The 27916-nt window shown below is 43.7% G+C and overlaps 1 protein-coding gene across 1 annotated transcript in view; it reads left to right on the top strand.

The window, feature by feature from the left end:
* The window catches only part of LOC109944202 (uncharacterized), a 91681-nt gene that overhangs the window by 61267 nt on the left and 2498 nt on the right, over positions 1–27916 (top strand). The window lies entirely within an intron of this gene.

Below are 27916 nucleotides of genomic sequence, written 5' to 3'. Positions count from 1 at the left end.
GCCCTGTGGTGGTGCAGGGGGGCATCTCTGGCTGAGGTGCAGGGGAAGGCTGCCTCCTAGACTCCACCTCCTACTAAGGCGAGGGGGAAGAATCCTGCTGCTCCTGTTCCTGGCATCGGCGCTCCTGCTCCTCGTGCAGGCAACGATGCAGTCTCTCCAGATGGCTAGACTGACCAGTCACCGTGCAGCGGAGAGGGCGCTCTACCAGCCGAGAGGGAAAAAGGGGATCACTGACTTACGTGGAGTGCATCTAATATGGGGAATCTACAAAAGACATCATAAGCATAAGAGTGAGAGTAGAACTATGTGACCAACAAGTAAACAGAAAGCGAAGTGAGATAAAAAAATTATAAGATGAGAATATAGATAGTAATATAACATAGAATTGGTTAAGGTAACCAACTTTTGAAAAGTTCAAGGTAAGGGTAGAGGTCTATAGTCCTTAGGGTGACCATTCTAGTCTAGGTTAGCGGTCCTACAGTCAGCAAGGCTTTGATACCACTTATGTCACACCCGATTTTGGAAGGCAAACCGCATGCGAACTATGTACGTGCCAGGATCAGAAACTCACGTACAGAGCGATTACACAATTAGACATCATCACACATTGCTCAAAGTAAATAGCGGAAAGGTACTTTATTACATCAAGATGTCCAAGACATCCATAGAGTCTATAACATAGTCATTTAACATTATCAAAGTGTGGAATACGAAACGTAGAAGATAAGACCTTCACAGGCAGCTGACTGGGGATTTGCCACTAAGATAACTAGAACTCGTCGTAGTCCTGGAACTCCTCAAAGTCCTCCATGTTGCCAGCATCTCCTCCTGAGCACTGAATACAATGGGGACAACCTGGGGTGGGGATGGTTTTTAAAGCAAGGGTGAGTACACATCAACGTACTCAGCAAATGTCCCGTTTGGCTAAAGTGGACTAGCTGTATGTGGAGTTAAGGTTAAGCAGTTGCTTTTAGTTGGCCAAATTTTAGTAATAAACCCAGTTATTACCCAAATGTACTCCCTCTAAGAGGAAATGCTAGAGATCATAATTATGACCATCATCATTAAACAACATCATAAAAGTATCCAAAGTTCTTCTAATCAAAGAGGATCCCAAGGCCGCTCTTAACCGTGAGCTCGGCTGATATACCAGTTTCTAACACTCTACAGATGTTGCACACTTTACCCATGAGTCGTGAATCACATTCTGCCTGGAGATCATGACTCCCTATTGATCACTACCAAGGTGACCTGGCAGGGTCTCACTACGTAGCCTTTACAAAGAATCCCCTGGTGCATTGCTGCTCGTTAGGTTTCGCCAGTCGTACAAACGAAGTACACCTCCCCAAGGTGGGTGACTAACAAAACCAAATCGAATGAACCTCTGCAACCCCCCTTGGCAGAGCGAGCACTACGCCCCGGCCCCCATTGACAGCCCTCCGGCAAAGCCAACTACACCCCTTGGTTCATCTAATTATTTAGCTTAGGGCGTCCCATTCCACCTCATGGTTGCACTGTTATCCTGGGTGGTCACTCAACGAACAGGTCCTTACAGAGAGGTACTCAGGAAAATGGCCCGAGTCCCCTAAAATATCACAAGATCATCATCAGGATAACATCATCGCATCATAAATATTCACATCATGTTCATTGATTAAGTTAAAGAAATAACATAACGCTAACAATGATAACCCAAAAGGTAAACAAGGATAAGGTAAATACAGAAGTCAATCATTAGTTTTCCATAAAGTAATGCGAGACGGTGAATTATAAAGTAAGTAGGACATAATAGGTAAGAGGATACTTGCCTTCACCAGGTTGTTGCTCAGGAAGATCTTCGGCAACACACTCAAGAACCACGGGCGGCTCATCGTCTAAATAAAGCGATCATACATCAATACATTTGGAAAATGACAAATGAACAACACACCTGTTGGAGACTTGTTCTCAAATGCTATGAGTTAAGAACAAGGAAACACAAAGTATTAAATGTTAATGTCCTTCGTCCTTCGAAGCATTATTTCCCTTAGGATATAACGATCTTCAGACGAAGGTCATGAAGGACGTACCTTCATCATCACGACATATGTTAATGAAAGACAAAGCATATGAAACATGGAAGATAATATGAATAATCATATAACATCATTCACATATCTTCATTATATAAACTTGGATAAATCTAAAGACAATATTTAATTACATTTGTACCTTCGGCTTGACAAAAGGCGAAAATTCGAGCGTTGTGCACGAGTGAATACAAAATAGCGTGAATAGTACAGGGGTACTTTTCATCTATTTATAGGAACAGGACGCAGCCTGTGTGAAATTACATTCATGCCCTTTACAAATGATTATAACCATAATACAAGCTATCATGGTCCGATTGGTCATTTTATCTTTAAGTCGGTGCATCTGGAAATATACTCCGAAGCTCTCTGATTGATAGCTTCGGCTTTGTGTCAATCTTCCGAAGGTGTTTGTTCTTATGGGACCTTCGGCGACGAAGCAGACCCCCAACAGTAGCCCCTTCATGGTGCCAGATCATTTTTCGTAACAAGCTCGACCCGTGAAAAAATTCTCTTAGACTTCGGAATGCCGAAGGTCCGAAAAACACCTTCCCTTAGCTCGTTGTCGAGAAACGATTTAAATATTCTGAGTGAAAGGTGGTCCCACCATACAACGGGTATGCGCGATCTGATGATTCACCTTCTTAGGCACTATGGTCCACCGTTCAGTGAGTGCGGGTGACTGTTCAGCGGGTGCTAGTGACTTGACGATTCACCTTCCCACCTGCAGCACTATATAAATAGACGGGTAGGTGTGAAGTTACCACAACATTTACTGCTATTGCACTGTTGTGCTACCGAAAAATTTGACCACAACCAAAGCTTGTTCACCGTATTCTCAATCAAAGGATCGCTTTGCTCTAGCTTCGTGACAAGAGGGAGCTTCGGCAAATATAAAAAATAATCAACTTCGTCAAAACGCAAAAAAATCAGCATCAAATGGCCAGGGTACTCTCAACAGCTAGGGTTACACGCGACGGAGAGGAAATCGAAGCTACTGAAACTGCTCCAATCTCCAAAGTTATGAGGCGGTCGGGACTGTTGGGGACTTGTTCTCAAGTGCTAAGAGTTAAGAACAAGGCAACATAGAAAATGTTAATCGTCAACGCCCTTCGTCCTCCGAAGCATTATTTCCCTCGGGATATAACGACTTACGGACGAAGGTTATGAAGGGCATACCTTCATAACTTTATCAAACAATGACGAAGGATGAAATATAAAAAATGTAAAAGAAAATATGAACCATCCTTTTTTATTGTTGAGCATAAATAAAAATATTATTGAACTATAAGTGTACCTTCAATCGGAAGGAGATGACAGTACAAGCGTGGCGTGAAAAGCGAATGCCAAGTCAGCGTGAACAGTACAGGGATACTGTTCACCTATTTATAGACACGGGACACAGCCCTTACAAAATTACATTCATGCCCTTTACATTTGATAATAACTTTATAGTAGTCTATCGAGGTCTGAATAGCCATTCCATCTTAAAGTCGGTTCCACTCTTTGCTGTTACGCCGAAGCTTTCCTGCTCAACACCTTCGGCTCTGTATCAAGCTTCGTATTGTTCCGGTCTGCTACAATGCCGACTTTAGTCTGAGGGTACCTGTTCACACATTGTACTACAGAAATACTGTTAAATCCTGTTTTTGAGGACCTTCGGACGCCGAAGGTCCCCAACAGTAGCCCCTCGCAATATTAATTTGTTTGAAATAATAAATTTAGATTGCGATATGGACGAAGGCTTTACGCCGAAGGTCCGAAAAAACACCTTCCCTTTGCTAGAATAGCAACATTCAATGACAAGTGGGGTCTTTCAATTTTCAACATACCGAGCGTATAAATACGGCCATACCGCAAACTCATTTTGCACGCTTTCTGGCCAACCACTCCCGCTCACTCAATTTTTAGCTCTTGTGCACTGTGATTTGCTAAGCTTTTAGCTTTGAAGCTTCGGCTTTGAAAACAGTTTTTTAGTGTTTTCGAAGATGTCTGAAGCTGCTAAGAAGGCTGCTGCTGAGATGAAGCTGAGTCTTGATGAAGAGAAGAACTTAGGATTTCTTATAGCGATGTCGAAGACCAACACGGAAAAAATCACCAAGGAGATTTTGGAAGGGCTGTCTGAAGATACTGGTGACAGTGAAAGTTATGATGTGGACAGCGGTGGCGAAGACTCCGAAGATCGCCCCTGGCGACCAAGCCATTCAGTTTATGGTAAATCAACTATCAAAGAGAATCATCTTGTTAACATGAGAGGAAGGTATTTCCGGGATTTGTCCGTTGTGAGAGCCGACGAAGGGGAGAAAACTTGCCCACACCCTGAAGAGAATGAAGTCGTAGTGTTCCGAAGCTTTCTGAAGGCTGGGCTGCGATTGCCCTTGAGCAGCTTCGTCGTGGAGGTGCTGAAGATTTTTGAAGTCTATCTTCACCAACTTACCCCCGAGGCAATCATAAGGCTGAACATTTTCGTGTGGGCCGTGCGAAGCCAAGGTCTGAAGCCTGATGCAAAAAGTTTTTGCAACATGCACGAATTATCATACGAGACAATACCTTGGGGTAAAGAATAGTATCACAATAACTTTGGCTGCTACAGTTTTGTTTCTCGGTCTGGGTCAAGCTGCCCCGTGCCAACTTTTCAGAAGAGGTGGCCTAGTGGCTGGATGACAGAATGGTTTTATGTAAAAAATGATCTGAAAGCACGGGAAGACATCAAAGGTATAATCATGCGTCCTATTTGGCAAAGCTTCGGCCTTCGGAGGCCGAAGGTTGAAATGAATGAAGCCGCCGAAGAGTGCCAGAGAGCCTTCGGCGTTGTCTGCTCTTTTATAGGGACAAGGGACTTAGTACAAGAGCATATCGCCTTCAGGGTGTGGCCTCTTGCGGAGAAATGGGAAATGCCACAAGAAACCATTAAAGAGGCCGACGAAGGTGGACTTGTCAGATTTAAGTATACTTTTAAATTTGGAGATAAATTTATTGAGCCAGATGATGAGTGGTTGAAAAGCATTGACAATTTAAGTGATGAGCTGCTCGGGACCTACTCGAAGGCCGAAGATAATGCAATGTCAGCAGCCTTCGGAGGCCGAAAAAAGAAGAGACTGAATCGGGTATTTGATGCCATCGGGTTTGTTTACCCTGACTATTGCTATCCCATTCGAAGGTAGAAGAGAAAAAACACAACTTCTGCAAAAGAAGAAGCTGCAACTGCTCCTAGCGAGCCAGAACCGAAAAGGAAAAAGATAAAGGTTCTTACGCATCGGCCGCGTTATATTGAACCAGCTTCGGTGCCCGAGTTTACCGGAAAAACTTCTTCGGCCACCGAAGCTGAAAAACCAACCGAGCCAGCCTTGTTGCCAGAGATTGCCGAAACGGCCGAAGTGCCACCAAAGATAGAATCAGAACAATCAAACATTTTGTTGTCAGAATCAAAAAAGAAAGCCGAAGCGCCGTCCACAGAAAAAATTGAAGAGGTAAAAGAAGCAACTGAGGGCTCCAAAACATCAGAAGTTTTGAGTCCTACAGCAATCATTGGAACAGCAAAAAATGAAAAAGTGCCAGCCGCAACTCCGAAGAGAAAGAGAATGGTTAATGTGCTAGATGTACTGGAAACGATCAAATCTTCGAGCACACCTTCGAAGAAGGCTGCTGTTACTCCTGAAACAACAGCTAAAATTTCTGGTTCTACAGCTCCAGAGCAAGAAATTGAAGCCGAAGCTGGGCCCTCAGAGCCCGCAAAAACCTTGGAAAGTGAGGCAGAAAAAATAACAAAGCCAACTTTTGTTGAAGAAACTGGTGTTGTTACCCCCGAAGCATCCCCCAAAATTCGTGATTATATTTTTCGTCATGCTTCGGGGAAAAAATTATCAGAAAAAGAAGAACAAGAGGCCCAGCATTATGCCCAAAAGTTGAAATATCCAAAGGGGGCGTTGATATTTAATGGCAGCGGAGAAGAAGATTTCTTGTATTGTCTCCCCGATAACAAGGAAATTTCTGTCTGTCGGGAGATGAGCAGAAGCTTCGGATTCCCAACCTTAGAAGACGGACTTTCGGTGCTGTCAAAGAACGATCTGGCTGACAGCCTAGCTTACAACAGTTTAAAGGTGCGACAAAATGGAATTCTCGTATTTTTTGTTGAGTTCTAAATTTTTCGTTTGTTTAAAACTATTGACACAGACATATTCCTGTTTGCAGGGCCTGATACTCAGCAATGCCCTCAGGGCACAAAAAGATGCTGAGGACGAAGGATGTACCATAGCCCTGAGCAACCTTCGTTCCGAAGTAATTGAACTGAGGAACGAAGGTCTTGAAAAAGACAAAATATTATACTCATTGATAGATAAAATAAAGGAGGACGAAGCTGCTTTTAGAAGTCAAGCTGAAGCTCAGAAACGCGAAATTGAAGACCTTCGGAAACAACTGGCCAGAGCCAAAGAAGAACGTATACTTGAAGAAACAAAGCGTGAACTCAGCGATCAATGGGCAGATCACCTAGAAGTGACTGTTGAAGAGCTTCGTTCATCCAAAAAGAGATGCTACAATAAATCTATAGATTGTGTTAAAAAACTAAAGGCTAGCTTCGCCAAGGTCGGCGCATTCTCAAGTGAAGAAAACTTTTCGAGAGGCAATCCCGAAGGTGTCATTGAATGGATTGACCACGAAGCTGAAGCCTTCGAAGAAATTTTAAATAGCCGAGGAGATATATGTGCCTTCTCTGGCGCCAGAGGGATTGCCACCATTTTAGAGAAGAAGGGCTGTGAACATGTAAAAATTTTAGCACAGTCCGAAGCTGCTTTGTCCTTTGAAGATATAAAAGATCCTTCGGCCGAAGCTAGCATAATTGGTGGAAAGTTTTTTACCGATATCTGGGATAATGGTGGCCGAGAAATGGCCGGAGAAATTGTTCGAAGAAGTGAAAAGGGCATTCACGATGCTAGAGAAGTAGCTGAGGCTGCTGTTAAGAGCGCAGAAGCCGAAAGTCAATTAGGTACTAAATAATAGTTTTTATCGTGTTGTAATCTTTAGGCTTTTAAAATCTGTTTGTGATTTGTAATAGCAATGTAGCCGTGTCCTGCTTCAGATCCGACTAAAGCGCCTTCGGACCCTCAGCCGAAGGGGGACGACGAAATTAAAAAGATGGCCGAAGATATTATGGACGAAGTCGTCAATCGGCTCCTGAATGAGGCTGCAGAAGTTGTTTTGAGAGAGGAGTAAACATTTTTGTGAAAAACTTCTGAAATGTAATATGGTGTAACATTTTGTAACCCCGAATGTAATATATCTATTTTTGTTACTCAATTCTTTACGATGCATGAAACTTTACACACGTACCGTTTTTGAGTCTTTGGCGAAAAAACACCTTCCCTTCTTTTCATGCTTCGTGAAGAAGAATTACCATTTATCACAACAATATCCGAAGTATCCTGAAAGAGTATTGAAGCTTCGTAGAAATATGCTTCAAGGCTATATTTCAGAAATCAATATTGTTGCTCCTTGTGACTTGGCATGATTTGCCCCTTTTTCAAAGCGTTTTCCCGAAGATTGATATCATATTTCTTTCTTATGCCACATGCAGTATGATGTATGATGCTTATGTTATGCAAAGATGATGTGATGATGTTATGCTATGTAAGGTGATATTCCGAAGGTACACGCATATCTGCGCGATGAAACACACTCTTTTTGCGAATCAGCGTTAACTTTTTGCTATAAGCCTCCCTTAGGAGCTTCTTCGCCTTTTACTTCAGCGGAATCAGCGTTGACTTTTCGCTGTAAGCTCTGCATTCCCTTAGGAACGTCTTTGGAGCTTCTTCGCCTTTTACTTAGGCGGTATCAGCGTTGACTTTTCGCTGTAAGCTCTGCATTCCCTTAGGAACGTCTTTGGAGCTTCTTCGCCTTTTACTTAGGCGGTATCAGCGTTGACTTTTCGCTGTATGCTCTGCATTCCTTTTGGAACGACTTTGGAGCAGAAAACTTACACTGCGCTCCCTTCGGAACGACTTTTTGCGACTTCATCAAACTTACTCTGCGTTCCTTAGAACGACTTTTTGTCGCTTCGAAGAATTTTCGATAGTCCGAAGGTCCTTTTTATTATCACAAGCCTGTGAAAACATATTTTTCTTGTAGGAATTAACGAAACTAATTACATGAAACCTAATCAATGTCCTTTATTACAGAAAATAAAACTGAATGAAAAAGATTGCTATTAAGGTAGGATATTTGTCAATAGATGTGCTTTGATTCTGGCACAGTGCTGTTGACCGTGCGAGCTTCGGACTGTTCTCTGAAGTCCCTTTGATGCGGAGCATATTGGCTCCCTTCTGGCTGCTGGCCTTGCTGCAACGGAGGTGGAGGCGGAGGCTGTTGCCAGGAAGCTTGAGGCTGACTCGCCGAAGCAACAGAGACTGCAGGATGGTTGCCCACATATTCTGGGATGTAGGGCGAATGATACGAAGCTGTATGCATGACCTGCTTCGGCTGAGCTTGTTGTGCTGCTGCTTCAGCTATTTCCTTTTGCTTCTGAATAGTGACATGGCACATCCTGGTAGTATGGCCTTTGTTTTCACCGTAGAATAAGCAAAAGATTCTTCTCGGTTGATCGCTAAATCTTCCTCCGAAGCCCCTAGCACCTCTGCCTCTTGGAGCTGGAGGTCGGAAAGAACTTTGTTGTTGCCCTGAAGCCTGTGAGGAGTATTGTGGCCTTTGTTGCTGACTCCCTTTATCATCATTCTGAGTGGAATTGTGAATTGACCTGACATGCCTCGGGTAAAACCTTCCTCCGAAGCCCCTGGTCATTTCAGAAAACCTGAAAGCCTCCTCCCTTCTTTGACGAAAATCATTGTCAGCTCGAATGTATTCGTCCATCTTCTGGAGCAGCTTTTCCAGCGTTTGTGGTGGCTTCCTGGCAAAATACTGTGCTGACGGCCCTGGCCGAAGCCCCTTGATCATAGCCTCAATGACAATCTCATTGGGCACTGTTGGCGCCTGTGCCCTCAATCGTAGAAACCTTCGGACATATGCCTGAAGGTACTCTTCATGGTCCTGAGTGCATTGGAAGAGAGCCTGAGCAGTGACCGGCTTCGTCTGAAACCCTTGAAAACTAGTTAACAGCAAGTCCTTCAGCTTCTGCCATGAGGTGATCGTTCCTGGTCGAAGGGAGGAGTACCAGGTTTGAGCAACACTTCTGACAGCCATAACAAAAGATTTAGCCATGACTGAAGCATTGCCACCATACGAAGACACTGTTGCTTCGTAGCTCATCAAAAACTGTTTCGGGTCTGAGTGGCCATCAAACACGGGGAGCTGAGGTGGCTTGTAGGACGGGGGCCAAGGTGTAGCCTGCAGCTCAGCGGACAGGGGAGAAGCATCATCAAAAACAAAATTCCCATGATGGAAATTGTCATACCAGTCATCTTTGTTGGGAAAACCCTCCTGATGAAGATCTTGATGCTGAGGCCTTCGTTGTTGCTCATCCTGAGCAAGATGGCGAACTTCTTCAGAGGCTTCGTCTATCTGCCTCTGCAGTTCAACTAGCCTGGCCATCTTCTCCTTCTTGCGTTGAACCTGTTGCTGAAGGATTTCCAGATTTTGAATCTCCTGATCTAGATCATCCTCCGGAGGTGTTGGACTGGTAGCCTTCCTCTTCTGGCTTCGTGCCTCTCTAAGAGAAAGGACGTCTTGATTGTGGTCCAACGGCTACAGCGTGGCAGCCCCTGGTGCTGAAGTCTTCTTCGGCGGCATGACGAAGGTGATGCTTGCCGAAGGTGTTGAAAAAGCTCAAAAAATGGAAGTGAGTTCACTGGAGGTGGGCGCCAATGTTGGGGACTTGTTCTCAAGTGCTAAGAGTTAAGAACAAGGCAACATAGAAAATGTTAATCGTCAACGCCCTTCGTCCTCCGAAGCATTATTTCCCTCGGGATATAACGACTTACGGACGAAGGTTATGAAGGGCATACCTTCATAACTTTATCAAACAATGACGAAGGATGAAATATAAAAAATGTAAAAGAAAATATGAACCATCCTTTTTTATTGTTGAGCATAAATAAAAATATTATTGAACTATAAGTGTACCTTCAATCGGAAGGAGATGACAGTACAAGCGTGGCGTGAAAAGCGAATGCCAAGTCAGCGTGAACAGTACAGGGATACTGTTCACCTATTTATAGACACGAGACACAGCCCTTACAAAATTACATTCATGCCCTTTACATTTGATAATAACTTTATAGTAGTCTATCGAGGTCTGAATAGCCATTCCATCTTAAAGTCGGTTCCACTCTTTGCTGTTACGCCGAAGCTTTCCTGCTCAACACCTTCGGCTCTGTATCAAGCTTCGTATTGTTCCGGTCTGCTACAATGCCGACTTTAGTCTGAGGGTACCTGTTCACACATTGTACTACAGAAATACTGTTAAATCCTGTTTTTGAGGACCTTCGGACGCCGAAGGTCCCCAACAGGGACTGATTGTGATGAAAGGCACTTCTGACGAAGGTGCACCTGCTACTGAAGCCGAGCAGGCAGATATTGAAGAGGGCGATACTGGTGAAGAAGAGATTGATTATAACACCGCTATGCCATCCAAGCCCAGCCATTTGGATTTTGGGAAGTCGACTGTCTCCGAAGCTGATATGCCCATGATGACGAAGCTAGGCTACTTTGGGGAAGTCGAGAAGAAGTTGATTCATTTTGGCGGGGAAGAGACCATCCCAAAACCAGAAAATGATGAAGTGGTAGTCTTTAAGAGCTTCTTCAAAGCAGGGTTGAGGTTTCCTCTACACGGGATGATTGCAGATGTTTTGGAAAATTTTGAGATTTTTCTTCATCAGCTGACTCCTAACGCTATCATTAGGCTTAGCGTTTTTATCTGGGATCTCCAAAGCAAAGGAGTGGAGCCACTTGTCGAAGCTTTCTGCCGGGTGCATGAACTTCACTATCAGACGAAGGCTAGAGAAGATGGATTGCACGAGAATTTTGGCTGTTATAATTTTGCATACCATAAAGACATGAAGACACCGGTGGTCAGCTACCGTACCAAGTGGCCAACCGGTTGGAAGACTGAATGGTTCTATGTTAAGATTGATGAGAAAAAGGAGAAACTAGTTCACAGCCAGCTGGAGCTAACCTTCGAGTTGACTAGGCCTCAGTGCAACATAACGCGGGGGAACCATGCCCAGATGCTGTGGGCGAATTTAGAGTTGTATTTGAACATATTGGTACTAGGGATTTAGTTCAGGAATACCTAGCCAACAGGGTATTCCCAATGCTAAAGAAGTGGGGTATGCCGAAGCTTAAAGGTGAGAAGAAGAAGAATGAACTCGTTCGGCTGCCCTATCATTTTAAATTCAAGAAACACTTCAAAGAACCCTACCAAGAATGGTTGGACACAATTGAAGTTATGTGCAACGAAATCCTAGGCAATTACACGAAAAACGAAGATCAACTGATGACAGCAGCCTTCGGCACCCGGTCGAAACGAAGGTTAAACCGAGTAATGGACGCTTTGAATTTTGAATATCCAGACTACGAAAGGTTAAACAAAGGTGCCGAAGGGCCAAAATTCAAAAGGGCTGTCAGTATTATACAAAGACAAGCTGCCAGGATGATAAAAGAAGATGAAAATTTGGCAAAAAAGAAAAAATCCAGTCCTGAGCCGAAGGTGGCTGTGCTGAAGAAAAGAAAGGCTCCAGCTCCGAAGTCGAAAACTGATTTAGAAGAAGAAGTTCCTTCAACACCTTCTGCTGCCGACGTGGAAGAAATTCTAAAGGTAATGACTGAATCTTTGCCTATCAAGCTAAGTCCACTGGGGCCACATCTGACGAAGATTTTATAGAAGAAGGAGCCCTCGACAGCGAAGAAACCTGCTGGGCCAAAAAACATAAGAGTATTACTTTGATTGAAGCCATTGAAGAAACACCACCGCCAGCTTCGGCGTCAAAAACACCAGCTGTCGAGAGCGCTACTGCTGCCGAAGTTGCACCCACCGAAGCTGGAACTGCCGAAGCTTCAACGGCCGAAGATACAAATCTAGAGAGCACATTTTCTGATATTTGACAAAATGCTTCTGAATATGGCCGCGGAAGAAGCTGCTACAGCCGCCGAAGAGACCCTGGCCACATTGCCTGGGAAAGAAAAGGAGAAAGCCGAAGATACTTCGGAGGAAAAGGACTTCGATTTCCAAAACATAATTGGTCAGGAGTTATCTGAAGCTGAAAAGGAAGAATTGAAAGAGTATGATATATCCTACGGTTACAAACCAGGAGCGCTGCTCTTCGGCGGCATTGACGATGAAAGCTTAGGTTGCCTCCGAGACCGAACTGGAGCAAAGGTTATCAGTACTTTGTCAAAGAGTATTGGTTTCTCAAAGCTTGAGGCCGATATCAGCCGCTACCGACGACACATATCGTCGATAGTTTGTTCTATTCTAAGTTCAAGGTAAAAACTTTTCTTTGGCTTTTCATTGTTTTAACGATGAAGGAGTTTTCTGATGAAGGTTGTTTTTGCAAAAAGTATGCTATTAAGTAAGGCTTTGAAGATGCAACAGGACCTTGAAGACAAAAACATGAGGTTATAATTGAAGGTTTAGAGAGCAAAATAAAAGATCATGCAGCTGCTCTTGAAAAGAAAGACTTTAAACTTCAAACAATGGAGGGTTTATTGGCAGAAGCTGAAGCCAAAATTGCAAAATTGAATAGTGAACTCCTCTCAAAGTCAGAAAGCTTCGAGCAAGAGAAAAAAGATTTCAAAACAAAACTCGAAGCCGAAGCTAAAAAGAGTTCAAATATACAGAAATCACTCAAGGATCTGCAAGAAAACTGCTTAGGCTTCGGCACCCGTTGCATCCAACGGTTGAAGCCAGTCTTTAACTCAGTTGGAGCCAGCTCCAAAAAATTTAAACCTTCGGTTGAAGATCTGCCGGGCACATTTAATCATATCAAAGGTGAGGTTGATGCTCTCGACGAAATTATAGCTGGGCATGGTGACTTTTGTGCCTTGCTAGCTTCTCGAGGTACAGCTGTCGCTTTCATGAAGTCTGGCTACACACATGGAAATATTGTAAACAGACCAAACTTCAGCCTGTCACCAGCAGACTTGGATGATATCCCCGGCCTGGCCCGAAGCATCGGAAACAGATTCATTACTCAAATCTGGGCAACGGGCAGAACTTGGCTGGTGACGAAGCTCACAGTCACCTTAAACCGGTAATAAACTCATACCTTGTGCTTACCTTTTCCTTGAAGCTTGAATTTACCTTATAATGCTTTAATATATATAGGATGACGAAGCCGAGGAGCATTGAGCCAAAGCTTAGCAGACGATCCGAAGCTTAATAGATGGTGATAAAGCCGAAAGCCTAGCTGTGAAAAAACTCTAGGAAAACTCTTGTATTATCCTTTGTAAAGAACATTGTAATTTGAAAATCAGATTTTGTAAATTTGTCCATACCTTGTAATATATTTTTACCTTTCCGTCAATGTATGAAGTGCTTTGATGTGGATGAAACTTGTATTTTTTGAGCCGAAGGCGAAAAACACCTTCCCTTCTTTTCGTACACAACGAAGCATAAATCTGCTTCCGAAGCTGTATTCTTATAGCCGAAGCAATTGTCTGTGTCTGTATGATATGATGATGATGATCTTATGTATGTCTAGATGAATGTTTATGAATGCAATGTATGATGTAATGTGATGTGCAAATGAATGTCCAAACACACACATACGAAGCCATAACCATAACCTTCATCCTCTTAGGAATGACTGAAGTCTCTTTGCCGTTTATTTTTCGACTGCACCGCTTATTTTTCGGTGTAAGTTCTGCATCCCCTTAGGAACGTCTTTTGAACTTCTTCGCCTTCTATTTCGGCGGTATTCGCATTGACTTTTCGCGCTTTGCCTTATATTTCGGCGGTATTTGGCTCTGCATTCCCTTAGGAACGACTTTTGAGCAGAAAACATACACTGCGCTCCCTTAGGAACGGCTTTTTGTAGCTTTGTCATGCTCTGCATCCTCTTAGGGACGACTTTCGAGCTTCTCCCTGTTTTTTTTCTTTTTCTCTGCACTCGATGGTGCATGCTCAGATTTTACATTTACATATTTTGGGGGATTTTGCTCTCGTAGAGCTGAATAAGAAAGGAAAAATTACAAACTATGGCCCCATTAAAAACCTTTCTCCCCTTTTGGAAAGGAAAAGGGTGCCATAGGAAAAATGAAAAAGATTACATCAATTTATACATAATACCGTCGAAGCTCATCCGCATTCCAAGATCTAGGAATGTCGTTGCTGTCCATGTCCTTTAATCTGTAAGAACCGGGTCTTGACGAAGATACTACCATAAAGGGTCCTTCCCACTTCATCTGAAGCTTGCCTACTGTGTCAGGGTTGGCTACTCTCCGAAGCACCAAATGTCCAGGCTTAATGTCTTTCAATCGAACCTTTCTATCGCGCCATTTTATTGTTTCGGCTTGGTATTTATTGATATTTTCCACAGCTTGAAGTCTGGTCCCCTCTATAGTATCTTTTGCTACGTGATAATCAGCTTCGTCTTCTGTCGAAGCTGTTGTTCTTATTGATCCTGCTTTAGCTTCTTCTGGGGTTATAGCTTCATCACCAAATAATAATTTGAATGGTGTAAAACCTGTTGATCTTGATATAGTTGTATTGTGGCTCCACACCACTTTAATCAACTCATCTGGCCACTTTCCTCAAGGCTGATTAAAGATTAGCTTCATTATTCCCATCATTATAATGCCATTTGCTCTTTTGACTAACCCATTCGACTCCGGGTGCCTTACTGATGCAAAATTAATCTTCGTGCCAATTTGGTCATAGAAATCCTTGAACGTTTCAGCATCAAATTGTGTTCCATTGTCTACAGTTGTAGCCTTCGGCACGTCGAAGCGACAAACAATATTTTATCAGAAAAATTTCTAGACTGTAGCCAAAGTTATTGTCACCAAAGGTTTCACTTCGATCCACTTAGAAAAATGTTCTACCGCCACCATGACATATCTCAAGTTGCCCTGCGCTGGTGGAAGTGGACCTAGTAAATCCAGGCCCCATCTTTGCAATGGCCACGTTGGTTGTATGAACTGAGTCAATGACGAAGGTTGCTTCTGATCTCTTGCACATTTTTGATAATTTTTGCACTTTTGAACCAAATCTGCTGCATCCGAAGCTGCCTTAGGCCAATAGAATCCTTGTCGAAAAACCTTTCCCATAAGAGGTATGGACCCAATATGGGATCCACACAATCCTGCATGTATCTCCTTCATCAGTTCTATACCTTCGGTTCTGGACAAGCACTTGAGAAGTGGGGAACAAACTCCATATTTATATAACTCCCCTTCTATTATGATATATGGTCTTGTTCTTGCTTCCATTCTTTTGTTATAAACCTCATCATCCGAGAGACAGTTACCTTGGAGGAAAGATATAATCTCAGTCCTCCAATCTTCACTATGGACAGGAGATATAGTGAGCACTGCTCTTTCAAGAAGTTCCACCGAAGGTGCTCTTATTGTCCCAAAAAATACTTTCGAAGGTAGAGGCAGCCCTTGTGCCGCTGACTTGGCTAGCAGATCATCATGCTCATTTTCTCCTCGTGGAATATTCTTAACAGAAAATCCTTCGAAAGAAGCTTCAAGCCTTCGAACTGTGTCCAGGTATTTCTCAAGCTTCAGATCTCTTGCCTTGCAACCTTTATCAACATGACCAGAAATAACTTGAGAGTCGGTTTTAAGGACTGCCCTTCTTATTCCCATTGCCTTTAACTTCCGAAGCCCCAAAAGTAAAGCTTCATATTCAGCAATATTATTTGTACAGCTGAAATCAAGCCTTATTGCATAGCATGTTCTGACTTTGGAAGGTGCAACTAAGACAGCAGCCGCACCTGCTCCGAAGGTTCCCCAGGAACCGTCGTAGAACACTGTCCAAGCTTTGGCATCTTTATTTGCTTCTTCTTACTGAGCCCCTGGCGTCTAGTCAGCGATGAAGTCTGCTAACGCCTGGGACTGAATTGAGGATCTATGTACATAATCAATGCTAAATTCGTTGAGTTCCGCAGCCCACTTCCCAATCCTTCCAGTAGCTTCTCTGTTTCTCATAATATCCTTTAGAGGCTGTGATGAAGGAACAATTATATGGAATGCTTGAAAATAATGCCGAAGCTTCCTGGAGGCCATTAAGACAGCATACAACACCTTCTCCAATTCTGTATAGTTTTTCTTTGATAAACTTAGAACTTCGGAGACAAAGTACACTGGGGCTTGCTTTTTAATTTGTCCTTCCAGTTTCTCCTGCATAAGCGCCGCACTCACTGCAGAGTGCGAAGCTGCCACATACAATAGTAACGGAGCCCCTAGCGCGGGTGGAGTTAATGTTGTTAGATCAATCAAGTATTGCTTCAACTCTTCGAAAGCTTTCTGTTGAGCTGGGCCCCATTGAAAGACTTCGGTTGACTTTAATATTTCAAAGAATGGCAAGTTTCTTTCTGCTAATCTAGATATAAATCTATTCAATGAAGCCCGTCTTCCTACCAACCGTTGGGCCCCCTTCTTTGTGCTTGGCGATTCCATTGGAAGGATAGCTTCGATCTTGCTTGGGTTAGCTTCAATCCCCTTCATTGAAACTAGACAACCAAGGAACTTAATTTCAGGATTTAATTTCAGGCCAGCTTGCCTAAAATTAGCAAATGTTTCTTGCAGATCAGTGATATGATTTTCTTGCTTCGTGCTTTTTACTATGATACCATCAACGTATGTTAGCACATTTCTGCCTATCTGGGAATGAAGGACCTTGGTTGTCATTCTGCTGAAACTTCCTCCGGCATTCTTGAGCCCCTCAGGCATCCGAAGATAACAATAGGTGCCACTGGGAGTTATGAAGCTAGTCTTCAACTCATCCTCCTTCATCCATATTTGATGATATCTTGAGTAACAATCCAGCAGACTCATAAGTTCTGAAGAAGCTGCTGTATCTACAAGAGAGTCTATCCTTGGTAATGGAAACTCGTCCTTCAGACAGGCCTTGTTGAGATCCGTGAAATCAATACACATTCTCCATTTGCCATTGGCCTTCTTTACCATAACAGTATTGGCTAGCCACTCTGGATATTTTACCTCTCTGATAACACCAGCACTGAGAAGTCTTTTTACTTCATTTCGAGCACCTTCATCTTTATCATCAGACATTTTCTGAAGCCTTTGCTTTCTTGGCCTGAAGGACGGGTCAACATTGAGTGAATGTTCAATGACGTCTCTATTGACACCACAAAGATCATTGGCCGACCAAGCAAAAACATCTTTGTTGTTAAATATAAACCTTATCAAAGTTCTCCTACTCTTCGGATAGCTGGGATCCGAGCAGTACTTTCTGCTCTGCTATGTCTTCACATAGAAGCATAGGTTTCGGCTGATCAGCCGAAGCAGCCTTCTCTCTTCTATACTTGTACTATTCACAAGCTTCGATTCCATCTATATTGTGGATTGCTTTTGAGTCTGTCCAGTTTCCTTCAGCTTTTCTAGCAGCTTCCTGACTACCATGAACAGTAATGGGCCCTTGTTCCGAAGGTATCTTCATGCATAGATATGCTGGATGAAGTATTGCTTCAAAAGCATTGAGTGTCCCACGACCAATGATTTCATTGTAGGGATATTCCATATCAACGATATCAAACACAACATGTTCAGTCCTTGTGTTGTGGACGAAGCCGAAGGTCACTGACATCGTGATTTTGCCGAGTGCTGCAATTTGTCTTCCTCCGAAGCCACAAAGAGGGTGTGTAGCATCATGAATCTTGTCCTCTGGCTCTTGCATCAGTCTGAAGGCCTTAGCAAATATGATATCCGCTGCACTGCCTGTATCAACCAGAACATTGTGGACCAGAAATCCCTTGATGACACAAGATATGACCATAGCATCATTATGAGGGTAATCCTTGAGCTGAAGGTCCTCCTAGGAGAAGGTGATTGGGATGTGGGACCATTTTGACTTGATGAAGGGTCCCTGCACCCCAACATGTTGCACCTTTCTCTGAGCTTCCTTCTTCTGCTTCTTGTTGGTCGGTTCTAAGCATGAACCGCCTGTTATCGGGAGCACCAGCTTCATAGCCGAAGCAGCTTCAGCTTGATTGTTGAACGAAGCCATCAGCTCAACAGTGGAAGTGAGTTCACCGGAGGTGGGCGCCAATGTTGGAGACTTGTTCTCAAATGCTATGAGTTAAGAACAAGGCAACACAAAGTATTAAATGTTAATGTCCTTCGTCCTTCGAAGCATTATTTCCCTTAGGATATAACGATCTTCGGACGAAGGTCATGAAGGACGTACCTTCATCATCACGGCATACGTTAATGAAAGACAAAGCATATGAAACATGGAAGATAATATGAATAATCATATAACATCATTCACATATCTTCATTATATAAACTTGGATAAATCTAAAGACAATATTTAATTACATTTGTACCTTCGGCTTGACAAAAGGCGAAAATCCGAGCGTTGTGCACGAGTGAATACAAAATAGCGTGAACAATACATGGGTACTATTCATCTATTTATAGGCATAGGACGTAGCCTATGAGAAATTACATTCATGCCCTTTACAAATAATTATAACCATAATACAAGCTATCATGGTCCGATTGGTCATTTTATTTTTAAGTCGGTGCATCTGGAAATATACTCTGAAGCTCTCTGATTGATAGCTTTGGCTTTGTGTCAATCTTCCGAAGGTGTTTCTTCTTATGGGACCTTCGGCGATGAAGCAGACCCCCAACAACACCTATCGTGCACAAACAATGGAACACATCTCAAAAGGAAAAGTATAAACTCAAAAGGGAGTTTAGGTTATAAGGTGAACTAATCACATTTAGTAGTTTGTTATTCTCTAAGTGTTGTCTATCTCCATTATTACATAAGACTGTACTCCTTTTAATGAGACATAAAAGTTAAAGGAGGGATAAATCCTTATACTATCACACAAGGTTAAATATCCATTTATTACTAGGGTTTCCTTTTCATTTATCTTATTAAACAAATAAATTATCACAAAAATTGATCTATAGCCTAGGCATAAAATTAGAATACACAGACAGTGAATGATCATAATTTATTTGGATAGAGAATAATCATATGAACATTTTACAATTTGAATCACTAAATTTGGAGTTCATATGCAAAACATATGAAACAAACAAGTTTGGAAGCTTAAAATCCAAAATTAGGCCTAAATCTGTGATTAAACAAAAGTCCAGGGATCTGTTTTCAAGAAACCAGGGATGTGCGCGTAAAACTAAAGGACGACAGGTTGATTCCTACCAAAACGAGGGCTTCTTTATCAAAACCGCCGCGCGAAGGGGTACGAGATCCCCTCAACCGTCAGATCCACGATCAACGGCCCGAGATTAGATCGGTGGGCGAGCGCGCGGGCGTGGGTGAGCGAGCATGGTTGGAAAGTGGGCTGGGCGTGTCAGCGACCTGAGGAAAGAGGCAGGCTAACCAGTCGGGCCCAGCGTTAGGGGGCGCAGGCACTGACCGGTGGGGCCCATGGGTAGAGCACGCGGGCGCGAACCCTTGTCCGCAGATCTAAACCGATGGATCAGGGACGGTCGATTGCGATGGGGCGCACGGGGCTTTACTGCTCGGTGACCGGTGTTGCTCGCTCTACAAAGCCGTGGTCACCGGATGCGAGGTAGACACGGTCGCCGGGGGGACTAGGGTCACCGGTGAGGGCTGGAACGGGTGAAGAAGGTTCAGCGAACTCACTGGCAGGGTCCCAGCTGCAAGAACGGGACCGGACACGGGAGCAAGACGAAGGGGAGGTGCTTCGGTCGAGTCGGGCAACTCCACCGAGGAATTCCGGCCGGGGAGAGGGGGTCTATGGCGCGCTAAGGCCTGGACTAGATACGACTAGGTAAGGGGAACACTATGGAACAAAGCTGGGGCACAGGGCCGGGATAATTCAGTCAGTCACCGCGTGGGCGCGGCAAACCGACGCGGCTGAACCCCGATGAAGCTGAATTGGCCAAGACAAAGCAGAATTGGGGGAAACCAAGCCTAGGAACAGATGACTCACCTCGGGATGGAGCTCGGGGTGTCTTGGCGCGGATTCTGGCGAGCTGGATGGTCGGCAGCGTGGCCGTGGAACTCCGACGAAGCCGAGCAGCGAGAGTAGAGCACGAGAGAGGGTGAGCTTGCGCGAAATGAGTCAAGGAAGGGAGTGCGGGTGCGGACGGTGCTCAAAGGAAGCTGGGGTGCATGGGAAAGCGACGTGGCCCGGGATCTCGGCGTACGTGCGCACTGGTCCACGACGGTTCGCGGGGAAGGCAGAGCTGACAGGGCGGCCCCACGGCGCAGCAAGGGGGAGTGAGCGTGCGGGGGAACGGTTCATCGCGCTGATGAGATCGGCCCGCGAGGCAGAGACAGAAAGGAGGCACGCGGGCGAGGACAACTAGCACCGACACACCGGCCCCACTAGGCAGAGGGAGGGAGAAAGGGAGAGAGAGCACGAGGGGAAAGAAACTGCAACCGACAGGTGGAGCCCACCTGTCAGGCAGCGCGGGCGCGCGCGCGCGGCGCCGTTGGGCTAGATTGGGCAGGTTTGGGCTGAAATGGGTTTTCTCTTTTTCCAGGGATTTTCTATTTTCTTTTCCTTTTATTTTCTCTAGGGTTTTCAATTCAAATTCAAACTAAATCAAACATGTGCATCAATTTAAAGAGTATTTTGGGCTCAGCATGATGCAACAATTTATGCCTCACATACATTTTGACAAAAATAAATAATAAATCCGTCAATAATTAAGCTAAATCTACTCAAAATAAAGAGAGAGAGACTAGAGAGAGGCAAAGGGTAACACCTGAATTTGGTAGATATTTAGAAAGAAATTTTATACCCCAAATTCAGGGTGTTATCTGAAACTACTATAAAAATCATCTTAAAATGTTTAGCACAATTCTAGAAAGCTAACAAAACAAGAACCAATTTATTTGGGTTTGAAATGATCATTTTATGGCCAAAGTACTAAGGTAAGGTTAAATTATAAAGAAAAACAGACTCCAGGGACCTAACTATAAAAATCAGGGACTTATTGGTAATGGTCTTAATAGGTGGAAGGACCTAATCGCGAAATCAGATAAACCCAGGGGTCCTTTTAAAAGAAATGCATGGCAGCTCTACTGAAAGGGTATCGGCCACTAGTGGTCGTTCGATCGAGATCCAAGGGCTAGGATTAAAAAAGAGTGGGTCGGCTCGGATAAAGGGGTATGGATCACTAGCGACCATTTGATTCTGGATCGAGAGTCGGGATTAGATTAGGTGAGTCGGCTTCGGCCTAAATGAACTAACCACGCGATCAGAGGTCAATGGCTAGGGGCATTTCAGCTCAGCTTCGCGAGCCGCGAGCTACACGGATAGAAGAAAGAGATGGGGGGTCTTCGTCTACCACAGGTTGGCGACGGCTGAGAACTCTAGCGAGCTTAGGAGTGAGGTACGGCGGTGTAGAGGTGAAAGGGAAATAGGGTTAACCTTTTCCCACAATTGATTTTGGTGGTTGAATGCCCAACACAAATATATGGACTAACTAGTTTGCTCTAGAATACATGATCTACAGGTGCATAAAGGTTCAACAGAAACCAATAAATATTCAAGTTAGGGATCAAATACAAAAAAGAAAAAGAAACAAGAGTGTGATGAGGAACAGCGCACCGGACTGTCCGATGTGCCACCGGACAGTGTCCGGTGTGCCAGGACCGTACAGCTCAAACCAGCCACTCTCGGGTTTTTCCAGGCGCCCTCCGCTATAATTCACCAGACTGTCTGGTGTGGCACCGGACTATCCTGTGCACCAATGGAGCAATGGCTAACTCGTGCAACGTTCAACTGCAAAAGCCGCTGACTCAGATGAACAGTGAAGAACAGTGCGCGCAGAGTCACAGGCGCACCGGACAGTGAACAGGACCTATACGGTGCGGCACCGGACTGTCCGGTGCCACAAGGGGACAAGCTCTCCAACGATCGACGGAGTCAGAACCCTAACGGTTGGGTGACGTGGCGGCGCACCGGACTGTCCGGTGCGCCCATCGGCAGCAGCCTTCCCCAACGGCCATTTGGTGGTTGAGGGCTATAAATACCCCCAACACCACAACACCAAGCATCCAAGCATTCTGAACATTGCATTCAATACAAGAGCAATAGACTTCACTCTAAGACATAAATCAAAGCGATCGATCCACTCAAAGTCCCCAAATCAACTCTAGTGCATTAGGACTTTTGAGAGGATCTCTTGTGTTTCTTTGTTGCTCTTGTTTGCTTGGGTTGGCCTTCTTTTTTCAATTCTTACTCTCAAGTGCTTTGTAAGCAAGGCAAGAGACACCAATTGTGCGGTGGTCCTTGTGGGGTCTAAGTGACCCGTGAGATTAAGGAAGAAGGCTCACTCGGTCTAAGTGACCGTTTGAGAGAGGGAAAGGGTTGAAAGAGATCCGGTCTTTGTGACCACCTCAACGGGGACTAGATTCTTTAGAACCGAACCTCGGTAAAACAAATCACCATGTTCATCTGCTTTATTTTTTAGTTGATTTGTTTTCCCCCTCTCTACCGGACTCGGATTTGTTTCTAACGCTAACCCCAGCTTGTAGTGTGTGTTTAAAGTTTTAAATTTTAGATTACGCCTATTCACTCCCCTCTAGGAGACTTTCAAGAGGTGAGTCCGAGCGAAGAACGAGAGAGCAAGGTTAACGAGAGTATTTGAGTCGTCTCGGAGCAGAACTCTATCACTAGAACTCTGTCGGGCTTGTTGTGTTGTCTCGGGGCAAAAGTGAGATAGAGGGAGCTTGGGTAGGCAACAGTGGGCTCCTAGGACTCCGATAGTGGCCTTGGTGTGGTCGGAGGGGCACCGGGGGCGCTTGACCATAGACGGTGGCGGAGTGGCGTCGACGGTGAGCATGGCCAGCGGGTAAGAGATCACGGGAGAGGGTGCTAGTGCGTGCAAACGATAGCCGAGGCTCGGGCGATACTTATAGAAGAGAAAGGGAGAAGAATTGAGCTCTAAATCGTCGCGCATCCGAAGAATTGAGGATCCAGCCATCCTTCCATAAACGGTGCCCATGAATGGAAAAAAATTCGGGTCAGGGGGAGAACCGAGGCGTGGGCGTCACGGCGCGGTGTTGAGCGGAGCTCACGTGGCCGGCCGGGGAAGAAGCGAGGGCAATCGACAGTCGGGCCCCAAGCGGCAAAGAGATAGGGGGTGGGACCTACGTGTCAGTTCCAAGGGACAGGGTGAACAGGGCGCGCACACAACTGATGGACTGGCTGGGCCAATTTGAACAATGGGTCGTCCGAGGGAAAAGGTTTTCCTTTTTATTTTTTTTATTTTTTTCAAATCCTTTTCTTTTTCTAAATTCTTTTCTTGGAGAGATGAACACATTGTTTGAAATTCTAGAAAACATTTTAAAATACTTGAGAGATAATACTCACCCAAAATAAAATAATAAGTTTAAAGTAAATAAAGTTTAGTTCTTTTTCCAAGAAAGAATAATGAGATCCTCATATTAATGGGATATGGAAACAAATCCTTCCAAAACTTAACAAACAAAATCATATTCCAAGGGTGAATGTCCTAACAAAGAGCTCAACTTTATATGCAAACGAATATTTGCCACATTTTCCTAAGGTCCCGTTTGTTTCGTTGGAATTGAATTCAATTCTAATAATCTTAATTTTGACACAAACTAATTAAGTTAATGTATTTGTATATTATCCTAAATCATATGAAAGTGATAGTTATACACTATACTTATGCTATAGAGAAGCAAGTAGAAGAGTGTGCTATAACTTGTACATTAGAAAAGTGGCATGTAAATCTATATAATCAATTTCCATTTCTCACCCCATGAATTTGAAATAGACTTGTATATAAACTTTGGAAAGTTTTAGAATGTCACATTCTAAAAAAATTAGCCCACTCCATTAGTTAGATTTTAATTCCTTAAAATAAAGGGGAACAAACAGGGCTTAAGGGTTTTATGTGAAAACAAATAGTTCTAAGGAAAAGATTTGAGGTGCTAAAATGGCCTAGCAAGCCACACCGAGGTCATCGGTCAGACACGATGTCTGGTTCAACACGGCTCGAGCGGTATGGCGTGTCTTGTTCGACTCAGGCTGTCTTCAACAGTTTCCATAAATTTTGCACACTATATCTCACGTTTGCATCGTGTCGCCAAGGTTTCATCCCCTACTTTTTCTTCTACTACAGCGATTCCCTCTTAGTTCTCCCCCTATACCCCACTATGAAAGTTGCCTAGAGGGGGGTGAATAGGCAAGTGGAAACTTTTTCAACAAAAACTAGAAACAAACTGGGTAAAACCGGTTCAACCGGTTTGCACGAGCTCAACTAAAGAATGAGATATAAACTGAATTGATCTCAAAATTCACCCGGTTAACTTTGGAAATGTGATGTTCTAGTTGATCCACAGGGTTCAAAGTAGTAGATTTGAGAAGGGCACTTCTCAAAATCCACACACCAAAAAGATATAAACAAATCTTCCACACAATGGTGAGAGAACGAAGAACACAAACAAACACAATAAGCAAGAACATAAGGGACACAAGATTTATCCCGAGGTTCGGTCACACCACCAAGGTGCCCTACTTCCTCGTTGAGGCGCCCACAAAGAGCCGGGTCTCTTTCAACCCTAATTCTCCCTTTGCCGACCACAAAGGTCAAGCCCACACACTAATCTTTGCTCAAACGAGCGGGTAATACAAACTTTATTGTGGTCTTCCACAAGATTTGGAGACTCACAAGAGACACCTAGTCATCTAGGAGCTAGAAGCTCCAAGAGTAATGAATCCACAAAGAACTCAATGTAGTATCAAAGCTCGAATCAAGAAGAACAAGAAGGATTTGGAGATGAATCACAAAAATCGCAGCTCTTCAATCTCACTCAAAGATTTCTCTCCAAAGATTTGAAATGGGAGAGGCAAGAGGTGTGTGAGAGGGAGTGGGAGGTGTTTCTCAGGTTAGAAATGGAGGTCCAGTCGTGCTCATATCTAGAGGAGAGAGAGGTAGGAGTGAGTATATATAGGTGGGGCTCCAAAACTAGCCGTTTTTTACTTTTCTGCACAAAAACTGGTTGAACCGGTCCCAAAACCGGTTGAACCGGTTTTCAAAAAGTTGCGCACAGCTTTTTGGCTCACATAGCAGACTAGCAGAAAAAAGTGAACAGTGCAAAAAACCGGTTGAACCGGTTTCTACCAGACTAAAAACCGGTTGAGTGTCCGGCTGAGCTGGTCCAAAAACCGGTTGACAGGTTTTTGAATATCAGCTGAACCAGTATTTGAATACCAGCTGAACCAGTATTTTCCAGAGAGCAATTTTGGCCAAGATAGACTTAAAAGTTGTACTACATACTTTCACTAAGGATTAACTAGGGTAAATAGAAGTTTTGGATCAAGGATTTTGAGCTTTAGTACCAACACCAACCTTCTTTTTGGATCCCCCTTTATAGTACGACGATTCCTATACTCAAGTTAAATAAAATATAATTAAGTAAACTCCTTGAGTAATTGGTGTCTCATGTGTGATTTCTCCATGGCATTGTTTCATAAGATCACAAACATCCTTGTCTCACCTTTTGAAGCAAACCTTGTGACTTGTACCATTTCACCATATATGAGTTCAAATCATGGCTTCAAGTCACTTTACTGATGCATCAACATATTATAACTCTTCATAGCTGATTAGTTCATCGACTTAGTGCAAGTACTCTCTTCACCTTAGCCATGGTACCTCGGTCCACAAGCCGCCGCTTGGCCTTCACATTTGCTTAGTTCCTCGAAGCCCTTTCCTGGCTATCTTCACCCTATCAAGCCATTCTTGAGTCACATCATATTGAGCATCCATTGAGAGAATCATTTCTTCAATATTATGAACCTTGCTTGAATGTCATCTAGATATAAATGCTAAGATCAATCAAGCTCTAGTTTGATTCTCATAGAAGCATATATGGACTAATAGTAATATGGTCAAGCCAATTCATGATTCCTCATATCTCATTCACTCTGGCTTGACCAATCCTCTTAATCACTTCAACCTCTATTCTGATCATATTTATGCATAGTGATTTCTCAGGTCTTGTCCATATATTCAAACCAATATAGAGACCATTTTATATCCATTTGCATTGTCTCACTGGTTATTTAACCTTGTGTTGAACATTTGTTCACTGATCATTATACACTATTCAAGTATGTTCATCATACTGAATTTTCTGTTCAACACTTAGCAAACTTGTTAGACCTTTAAATGTGTTGTTATCCAAATCACCAAAACTCACAAAAGGGATGAATGCACTTTCACACTATAACCATAAATATCATTTCTCATATCTACCCATCGTCCATTATCAATTTTTTTCTCAACTAATAATTACTGACGAGCACGAGAAACGAGAATCAAAAGCGTATAGAGTGTCTCCTGGATCCAACATCGCCGCACCTGCCTCTAGCACTATTCACCCTTTAGGGGCTACCGCTGCAGTGCATAGAGGTGCATCGTTGCCCCTAAAGGGGAGGCTACAGTGCTAGGGGGCACCGTTTCTGCGGATAGATATACTCCGAGTTACCATGACTCAGATATGTTCTGTGGGGCGCTAAAGACCCTTACTAGGCCGGAGGCGTAGCCTTAAGGAGACATCAGTCGAGCGTAACTAGAAGCGGACGAGGAAGGCATTTGCATGGGCTTGAAGACCCTTAATGGGCCTCATTCCACGCATGTAGAGGACATGTGAATTCCCTGAAGACTCACTGACCTCCGTGCAAGTGGGCAATCATTCTCATAGATGAGTGTGGACTGAGAACGTTTACCGTGTCGTGTGTGTAACTCCTTTTTTATTGGGCATAAGGCAGATGGAACCCCTACGAAAATAGGAGACAAATATTAGTAGCGTAGTCATCCTCTACCTCGAGAACCCTATGTAAGTGCAATACACCTCCACAAATTCACAGTATGTAGGATATTATGCGCACGAGTGGTCTGAACCTGTACAATTCTCTACATTTTATCGTACCCTACATGAACCATCACGCTACGATTAACATCGACGTCCTTTTAAAAGCATTACGTGGAGTACCACACGTAGGATGTGGTCCATACCCAACGCCCACACTATTGCACCTAGTCTCGTATCTACAACTTGTGGTATGGCGTGTCTTGTCCGGCTCGATGTCTACGGGGCGTGGCAGACTGTATGTCCTAGGCCATCCATCTAGACACTAATCTTAGACCAAAGCCAGCAGCAAAAAATTGGTGGGTGAATTAGCACACCAGGTGCTACAGTAATTTCACTTGGTATTTATTTTTTAGCAACCTCTCTATTTTTCAAATAGTGATAGCTGACGGTCACCTCTATAAATATGTTTGGCTTGTTTGGTTTGCTACCCACTTGCCACGGTTTGCGATGCCTAAAGTTAGACATGCTTGACTGAGTTAGAGCATTCCTAATAGTTATGTAAATACCTCTCTAAATATAAATTCAGCGTGCAGACGTCTTTGACGCTACCACTACTAGACAACCTCTTGTGTCGAGGCACCGTCAGAGCACCTCCTGTGATGTTTTCACACCTTCGTTGCGACCGTCTGGTCTTTCAACGACAAGTTCGGCCTCTCAAGGCATCAGAAATGTTGTTAATACTGATTTATGCCACTAGCTCAATTAAAATAACAAACATGCTCATTTATTTTTTGTTGACGTGGAAAACTTTAAAAATTAGCAACCAATAAATAGAGAACTGTTTGAGGACATACATTTTTCTACTCCTTAAAGTGTTTTAGCAACTTCTTTTAGCGACTTCTTA

This window comes from Zea mays, chromosome 2, assembly GCF_902167145.1.
Source record: "Zea mays cultivar B73 chromosome 2, Zm-B73-REFERENCE-NAM-5.0, whole genome shotgun sequence".
Taxonomy (NCBI): domain Eukaryota; kingdom Viridiplantae; phylum Streptophyta; class Magnoliopsida; order Poales; family Poaceae; genus Zea; species Zea mays.
This window is presented reverse-complemented; position numbering and strand designations above follow the sequence as displayed.